At 42.8% G+C, this 9,205-nt stretch overlaps 1 protein-coding gene across 1 annotated transcript in view; it reads right to left on the bottom strand.

Annotated features, from left to right (window-relative positions):
• Positions 1-9,205, bottom strand: part of AKAP8L (A-kinase anchoring protein 8 like) — a gene marked incomplete at its 3' end in the record, with an annotated part of 37,196 nt that overhangs the window by 488 nt on the left and 27,503 nt on the right.

The raw sequence follows: 9,205 nt of genomic DNA, 5'->3' as shown, positions 1-9,205 counted from the left end.
AGATCCACCCAGACCCCAGCCCCACCAGCGACTTGACCAGGCTGTGAAGGGCTGTTAATTATACCTCCAGTTCAGGCGTAGGGCCAGAGCATGCAACCACGACCCAATTTTGTGCCCAAATGCTCCATTCTGCTGCTTGCTTGATTATATCACATACACAGGTATCTTTATAGGGTTTCCCACAAATCTAATTTACTTACTTAAAAACTGAAAGCAGCTGGGGCTAGCAGGTGCCATGTGGCTAGCTGCCAGGGCGCCTGAAAATCGGGCCAGGCACATGTGCTAGGAGCCCAAATTCCAAGATGAGCCCAGAAGACAAGGGATTGAGAAGTGACCACCCCCCCCCCCAGGGAATGCTTTCTCACTTTCCCTCCCTCACCCTCTGATGAGCACACATGCCGAATAACAAAAGCATAAAAACAAACACACACAAAGTATAAGCAGCAAATTAAGAGACTGACAAGCCCTGGGAGCAGCCAGTGGCGTGGTGGTGGAGATGGCTGGATACCACCATATGGCTGACTGCCCAGTTTGAGTCTCAAGACCAGTGGCTTGAAAACATGCCAGGTGCCTGTGTGTTCGTGCCCACTCCCCATGGGGAGGATGCTTTCTCACTTTCCACTCTTTCTCTCTGTCAAGCGCACACACCCTCTGTCACGTTAAAAAGAAAAAAAATCGAGAATCCTACAAGTCACACACAACCCATAAACAAGGAGCCAACTGTCCTGATAAGGAACTCTAGATTATTTCATAGGACATACTGCGAAAAAGCAGGGTTGGGGGCCAGCAGGTGGCATAGTGGTTAGGGTGTTGGATCCCATGTGGTCCATGGCCCTTAAAAATCATGCTATGCACACGTGCAGGACTGCCTAAAATCCCGAGAGGGGAATGGAGAAGGGACTACAGTGTGGCCATCCACTCCTTCCTTTCTTTCCCTCTGTCTCTCTCCAGGGAGCACATACACCCTAAGGCAAAAACCTTTAAAAAAAAAAAAAAAAAAAAAAAAGGGAAACCCATAGGATCCCAAGGTCCAAGAATTATTTATACCCTGGAACAGCAAGGTTGAAAAGACACCTTTCTCTGGAGAGTCTTACATAGGTGTTTTTTGTTGTTGTTGTTGTTTTTTTGGGGGGGGAAGGTGCAGTTTGATAGAAGGTATTAAAAGGAAAAATGTGTTGTGGTGACCGCCCTCCCTGAAACCTACCTTAAATTTAATTAGAAACATGCATGCACAGTGGATGCAGTGATGGAAGTTTACTTTTTTTCCTGTATACATTGTTCTCTACTACTGAGGGGAGATAACAACAGACATGTTCATTAAAAAACAAACAAACAAAAGATACACCATTTTCCTGGCACTGCTTTCTCACTTCCCAACACATTATCCTACTCTCTGTAAGCGCCCAGAGGACACGCCACAGCTTCTCCCAGCTGACCCGCATTTACATCGTTTCCAGATACTCAAAAACCAAACACCAGAATAAAGTCAAGTACTCCCATACAAGTGCGTTTAATTTTAGAAAAAAAAATACTAATTTTTATTTATTTATTTTATTCTGACCAGAGAGGGTCAGAGCAAGACAGATAGAGCAGGTTGCCAGGTCCAGCACTCAAACCATGATCATGCCCGCCTGCCGGACCCTGATAGTGCTTTTCACTCTAATCAAATAGGTTCCCCAAAGAGATAGTACAGGAGTACTTTGCCAAAAACTTGCAAGTTGTGGGGCCAGCAGGTGGCCTGGTGGTTAAGGGTCCACATGGCTGACCGTACGTTAAGTTCTGGACCTGACTGGCTTTCTCACTTTTCCTCTCTTTCTCCTCTCTGGTCAAATTAAAATAAGTAAATAAATAAAGTTACATAAAATAGTTGTTTTGTTTTTTTTTAATGGAGAGGTTTTTGCTATAGGCGCGTGCGCTCACCAGAGAGACAGAAAGAGAGAAATCGCCCCCCAGGGGGGATGGCCACGCCACAGTCCCTTCTCCATTTTCCTCTCGGGCTCATCGGCACGCACGCACACGCACCCAGCATGAGTTTAAGCCACCAGGTCCGGGACTCAAACTGCGGTGGACTACGTGGGAGTCCAGTGACATAGCCATTACACTAACTGCTGGTCCCCCCATAAAATAGTTTTTAAAAATTATTAAAAAAAAAAAAAAAGTTGTTAGTTGTGCCACTCGTATTAAAACAATGAACTGGGGCCTGTAAAGAGCCAGATCCCATATGGCCAACTACCATTAAAATTCCAGCCCTGCCAGCTAGGAAAAACCACCAGGGCGCATGTGCATGCATTCCCGAAGCCCTGAAACAAATGGAAAAATGGAGAAGTGACTGCAGCGTGACCATGCTCCACTGGCGGGGTGCTTGCTGTCTCTCCCAATTGCCAGCACTCGCCCCCTCTGGCAACTGAGAACACTGAACTGGTCCCCCTGCCTCCCCTTCAGTACTGGATGTTTTATCACTCTCGGAGATTTTTGCTGTCAGATCAGAGAGGAAAAGACAATTTAAAAAGCCGCGACCTCTGTGCCACCACCCTCTGATATGCACACTGGGCCACCTACCCAGTGTTTCTCTGTGTTTCCCTCCTATTTGGCCTCTGGGTTTCCTGGCTTTCTCAGGAAGGTGCCTTTTCTTTTTGGAGAGATTTTTGCTCTAGGGCACGTGTGCTCGCCAGAAAGACAGAGACAGACAGAGACAGAAAGCGAGATGTCACCCTCTGGGGGGATGGCCATGCTGCAATCCCTTCTCCTCCATTCTCCTCTCGAGATCTTGGGCACGCATGCACACACACCCAGCATGAGTTTAAGCCACCGGGTCCAGGACTCAAACTGTGGTCAACTACATGGGAGTCCAGCGACATAGCCATTACACCAACTGCTGGTCCCCTCACGAAGTCTCAATTTAACCTCAAGATAAATAAATTACATTTTTTTCTCATGGTGTTTTGCCTTTTTTTTTTTTTAATTTTAATTTCCTGGAATTAGGGCTGGAAGGTGGTGTGGTAGTTAAAAGCACTGGATCCCCACATGGCCGACTGTGGTTCAAATCACAGACCTAGTGGCTGGCTTTCTCCCTTTCCCTTTCTGTTTCTCTTTCCGGTAAAAATTTTTTAAAATGATAATAAATGGAATTAAATAAATAAATCTTAAAAAATTAAAATTTCCTGGAACTTAGTACAGGTAAGAGGAGGTAGGGATCTTTCTTTTCCAGAAATCTATAAAATAAACCATAATTTCCCTACCAAAATGACATGCTGGTCTGACGATCCTTTCTAAGTCTGAAACCCAAAAGGCTCTGGAAAGTCATTTCCCCCAAAACTCAGCAAAGCAGGAGTTGACATTACAATTTTATCCCAGTTCTTTTTTTTTTTTTTTTTAACTGCCAGAGGGTACGTGTACCTGCCAGAGAAAGACAGAGACAGAGAGAGGCAAAGAAAAAGGACTTTCCTCCATGGGGCATGGTCAGGGCCTCAGTCCCGTCCTCATTTTATCTCATGGGAATCTTGAGCACATATTCACACACTCAAAGTATTTTTCAAGTCTCTGGGGCTGGGATTCCGACCACGGCCGGCCATGTGGGATCCGGCTTCCTTAACCACTAGGGTCCAGGGTCAGTCGAATACACTGCCTTTACTTATTACACTTATCCAAGACACTTTTAGAATTATTGATGATTCAGCTATAAAACATGAGGTTAGTGATTATGCCATACTTATTTTTTTAAAGTCTATTTGTTCTATGAGTGAGAGAAATAGAGACATAGTACTCATGACAGGGTTTGACACCAAGATCCACGCCCAACTCACACCCAGCCCTGGATCATGGGAATGCCTTGTGCCTGGCAAACTCGGAGGTCTCGATGCAAACCTGGAACCTTCCCACTCAGATCTGTCTTGCAAGGCAACACATTTTGCCTCTGCACCACCACCTATACTCTTTCCAAAACCCCCAAATTAAGAAACATTGGGCTCTGGGACCAGCAGATGGCACAATGGTTAGATCACTGGACTCCCATGTAGTTGACCACAGTTTGCATCCCAGGTGTTTGTCCAAGATCCCAAGAAGAGAAGAGAAGAGGGGACTGCAATGTGGCCATCCCCCTAAGGGTTAACTTCTCACTTTCTGTCTCTCCATAAGTGCATGCACCCTATAGCAAAAATCTCTTAAAGAAAGAAAAGAAACACGGGCCCTGAGGTTTCACAGATAGGACCTGTACTAACTTTAACAAACATTAAGTTCTGAAATATACTAAGATCCTTTGCTAGACTCTATTCTAGTTCTACTGTTTTAATGGTGTAAGTTTTGTAATAAGCTTTATTTTATTTTATTTTATTTTTGGAGAGTTTTTTTTGTTTGTTTTGCTATATAGGATGCTTGCCAGAAAGACAGAGACAGAAAGTGAGAAATCAGCCCTCGGGGGGACAGGACGGCCACACCTCAGTCCCTTCTCCATTCTTCTCTCGGGATCTTGGGCATGCATGCACACGTGCCCAGCCTGAGTTTAAGCCACCGGGTCAAGGACTAGAACTGCAGTCGACTACGTGGGAGTTCAGCGGTGTAGCCATCTGCTGGTTCCATGTAATAAGCTTGAATATCTGCTAAAGCAAGCCTCTGCACTCATTACTGCCCTTTTTGTAATCTCCTTGGCTATTGCCAAGACTTTATTTTGTAATGTGAAACTTCAAAATAATTTTATTAAGTCCCCCTTCCCAATCTAGATTTTTAACAGAATTGCACTGTCTGCATTAATTTGGGGAAAACTGGTTTTCCCTGTTTTTTTGTTTTTTTGTTTTTAATTTGTCAGGGGACATATTTGCTTATGAGACAGAGACAAATGGAGAAAGCACGCCGAATGTGGGGTGCTCTCTCCTCCATTTGCCCATCCTGTTAGAATGTTGGGCTTGCACACATACCTGCTGGATGTATTTTTTAAACCATCAGGGCCAGGATTCGAACAATCATCAGCCATGTAGGATCTGGATCCTTTAACCACTAGGCAACCAAGGTGGATGCTTGTTTTGCAATTAGATATCCCATCTAAGGACATAGTGTGTTTTTGCACTCATCAAGACTTTGTTTCATATCTTTGGAATGTTTGTAGCTCATAAAGATCTCAACCTTTTTCCCCTAAGTTTATATTCTTGGTTATTCCATACATTACACAGTTAATGTCAGAACCTCACCATTTATATTTTTTTAAAGATTTATTTATTTTTAATTATATTTATTATTATCATTATTCTTCAATTTTGACCAGAGAGAGACAGACAGAAAGGGAGAGTGAGAAAGCAAGCCTCCAGGTCCAGGACTTGAACCGTGGTCAGCCATGTGGGAGTCCAGCGCCTCAACCACCACTCCACCTGCCGGCCCCACCAATTACATTTTTAATTGGTTATTATTAAACTAAGATGAAGAGAAACCATTACTTTCCGTATATTATCTTGAATCCCACCCTTTACAACGGTCTATTAATTTTTTAACAGTTTGCTGCGAGACCAGCAGATGGCATCATGGCTATGTCATTGGACTCCCATATAGTTGACTGCAGTTCGAGTCCCGGACCCAGTGGATTAAACTCACTCCGGGCGCATGTGCGTGCGCACCCAAGAGCCTGAGAGGAGAATGGAGGAGAAGGGATTGCAGCGTGACCATCCCTCCTGGTGGGGGGGTGATTTCTCGCTTTCTGTTTCTGTCTCTATCTTTCTGGCGAGCGCATGCGTCCTATAGGAAAAACCTCTCAAAAAAAAAAAAAAAAATTGCTGCAATCATTCAGCGCTTTTTTTTTTTCCTTTGAGTAGTTTTAGCCTTAGTACGCATGCCAGAGAGACAAAGACAGTAAGAAATCACTTCCCAGAGGGTATGGCCACACTGCAATCCCTTCCACTCCAGGGATCTCGGGCACACGTGCACGCACACCTGGCATGATTTTTTTTAATTATTTATTTTATTTATTCATTCACTTATTTTTTAGTTTGATGAGAGAGAGACACACACAGAGAGAGAGAGAGAGAAAGCAGCCACCAGGTCTGGAACTCAAACCGTGGTCAGCCATGTGGGCGTGTGTCTAGCACCTTAACAACCTGCTGGGTTCCCTGGCATGGTTTTCAAGCCACCCAGTCTAGTCCAGGACTCAAACTATCGTTGGTCATGTGGAAGTCCAGAGACATCATCAGTATGCCATCTGCTGGTCCCACTTTTCTAAGAATATAATCACGTTATTTGCATACAGATTTCATTTCTAATGTTTTATACTGATAATATTGCTAGATTTCTGACTGAACCATCTTTGCATTTGAGAAACAAACCCAAATAATAACGTATTGTATGTCTGAATCACTACTATGTTGACAGTTACTAATATCTTATTTAGTACTTTTATATCTTTAATAGTAAATGAATCTATCTTAACTTGGTATGACTTTTATCAGATTTTGTGGGAGTAAGGTTAAAAAGGCTTACTAAAGAGCATGCAAGTCGCCTAGTAGCTAAGGTGCTGAACTCCCACATGGCCGACCACAGTTCAAGTCCCAGATATGACAGCTTAAAAATCATGCCAGGAGTGTGTGCATGCATGCCCCAAATCCCAGGATGAGAAAGTACTGTGGCACAGCCATCCACCCTCAGGGGTGATTTCTCACTTTCCCTTTCACTGTCCCTCTGTGGCAAGCAGACAGGCTCTATGGCAAAACCTAAAATAAATAAATATATAAACCACTGCTTTATCAAACAAAAGAATCATCAATAAATATAACTTAAGTAAATATATATCTTAGAGCTAAAATGTTTAATAACTGAGGGGTCAGCAGGTGGCGTAGTGGTTAAAGACACTGGACTCCCACATGGCTGACCTCTGTTCAAGTCCCAGACCTGGAGGCTTGCTTTCTTACTTTCCTTCTCTGTCTGGCTGTCTCTGATCAAACTGGAAGATAATCACAAGAAATAAATTTAAAATAAAAATAATTATTTAGGGACCAGCAGTTGGCGTAATGGCTATGTTGCTGGACTCCCATGTAGCAGACAACGGGTCAAGTCCCAGACCCAGTGGCTTAAACTCACACCAGGCGCATGTGCACGTGTGCCCCAAGATCCTGAAAGGAGAATGGAGGAGGAGGGATTGCAGCGTGGCCATCCCCCCGGGGGTGATTTCTCGTTCTCTGTCTCTCTCTCTCTCTGTCTTTCTGTCAAATGCATATGCCCTATAGCAAAAACCTCTCATGAATAAAAAAAAAAAAACTTTAAAAAGAATGTATAATAACTGAAATGAAAAAACTCACTACAGAGAATCAACAGTAGATGTATACTGACAAAGGAAATAATCAGTGAATTTGTACACGGATAAAAGAGTATATAATATGGGGCCAAAAGGGCCAGCAGGTGGCGTGGTGATTAAGGCACTGGACATTTCCACACAACCAACCGTGGTTTGAGTCTTAGACCTGATGGAGTGCTTTCTCACTTTTCCTCCCTTTCTGTGTCTCTCTCTGGTCAAATGAAAATAAATGGATGAATAAAAATTAAATAGATAATTCTTAAAAAAAAAAATGGGACCAGCAGGTACCATAGTGGTTAAGGTGCTAGATCCACATGGACCAATGTGATTTAAATCCCAGACCTGGCAGCTTGAAAATCACAATCAGCACATGTGCATGTGTGCCCCAAAGTCCAAGAGGATAAGGGATTACGGTGTGGCCATCCCTCTAGGATTTCTCACTTCCCCTTCTCTGTTTCTCTCTGTCTCTCTCTGGCAACTGCACACATCCTGTAACAAAAACCTAAAAAGAAAAGAGTATATCATTTGAAGAACAGAGAATGAATGAAGACAAATTAGAATAGTCTTAGACAACCTTAAGATATCTGTAAGTATCCCAACTTAGGAATAATGAAATCACCAAAAGAGGGAAATACTGAAGAAATAAAAGCCTGAAAGCTTTCCAAATCTGAAGAAAAACTGTAATTTACAAATCAAAGTAGCTCACTGAACTCTAAACAGAGTAAACAAAAAGAGATCCATGGGCCCACCCCAGTAGTGCAGTGCTTAAATCCTGTGCCCTGGAAGCTAGACTCCACATGGCCAACTACGGTACAAATCCTGTTCCCAGTGGCTTGAAATACACACGATGGGGCCAATAGGGGCCTGGTGGTTAAGGTGCAGGACTCTCACATGGCCAACCAAAGTTAGCGTCCCGAACCTGGTGACTTGCTTTCTTATTTTCCCTCTCCCTCTCTCTCTGATGAATTAAAATAATTATTAATAAAATTAAGTAATTTTAATTAAAAAGAAAAAACACGGGCCAGCAGGTGGCAAGGAGGTTGAGGGCACTGGACTTCCACATGGCCAACTTCAGTTTTGAGTCTCAAACCTGGCAGCTTGCATTCTTACTTTCCCTCTTTCTCTCTGGTCAAATTAAATAATAATAAATAAAATTCAATATCTAATAAAATTAACTCAGATATCACATATGATATATATTTAAAGAAATCAACTCAAATCGACCAAAAACCTAACTGTAAAAGCCAAAACTATAAAACTCCTGGCGAAAATAAATAGTTAAACTGGACTTCATCGATACTAACTTTTGTGCAACAGAAGACACATCAAGAAGGTGAAAAAACACCAAAAAAATAATTTAAAATGTTTACAAATCATATCAAGTAAGGGACTTATGTCTAAAAGCTATAAAAGAACTCTTATTAACTCAAAAGACAACATAATTAAAAAACAAGCAGGTCCAGTTCCATAGCCTAGTGGTTAAGGAAGCCAGTTCCCACAGGCTGACCAGAGTTTGAATCCCAGCCCTAACAGCTTGAAAAACATGGCAGGTGCAGGTGCATTCCCAAATTACTGACAGGATGGTGGGATGGAGAAGGGATTGCAACATGACCACACCCCACCCTGGGGGTTCTTTCTCCTTCTCCCACTTTCTCTCACAAGCACATGCACTCTGGAAATTAAAAAAAAAAAAGAGGAAGCAAAAGACTTGAGTTATTTCTCCAAAGATTATAAAAATTATAAAAGAGTATTAAATGTCTTTAGTCATCAAGGAAATAAATAAAAACCACAATGAGAAAGATACCACTTCCTACACAGTAGGAAGGCTAGATAAAAAAAGTCAAATAATGGGAACCAGCAGTTAGCATAATGGCTATGTCGCTGGACTCCCACGTAGTCGACCGCGGTTCGCGTCTCGGACCCGGTGGCTTAAATCTC

This window comes from Tupaia chinensis, unplaced genomic scaffold, assembly GCF_000334495.1.
Source record: "Tupaia chinensis unplaced genomic scaffold, TupChi_1.0 Scaffold139785_1, whole genome shotgun sequence".
Lineage (NCBI taxonomy): Eukaryota > Metazoa > Chordata > Mammalia > Scandentia > Tupaiidae > Tupaia > Tupaia belangeri.
The sequence above is the reverse complement of the archived record's forward strand: the minus strand, read 5'-3'. Positions and strand labels throughout refer to the sequence as shown.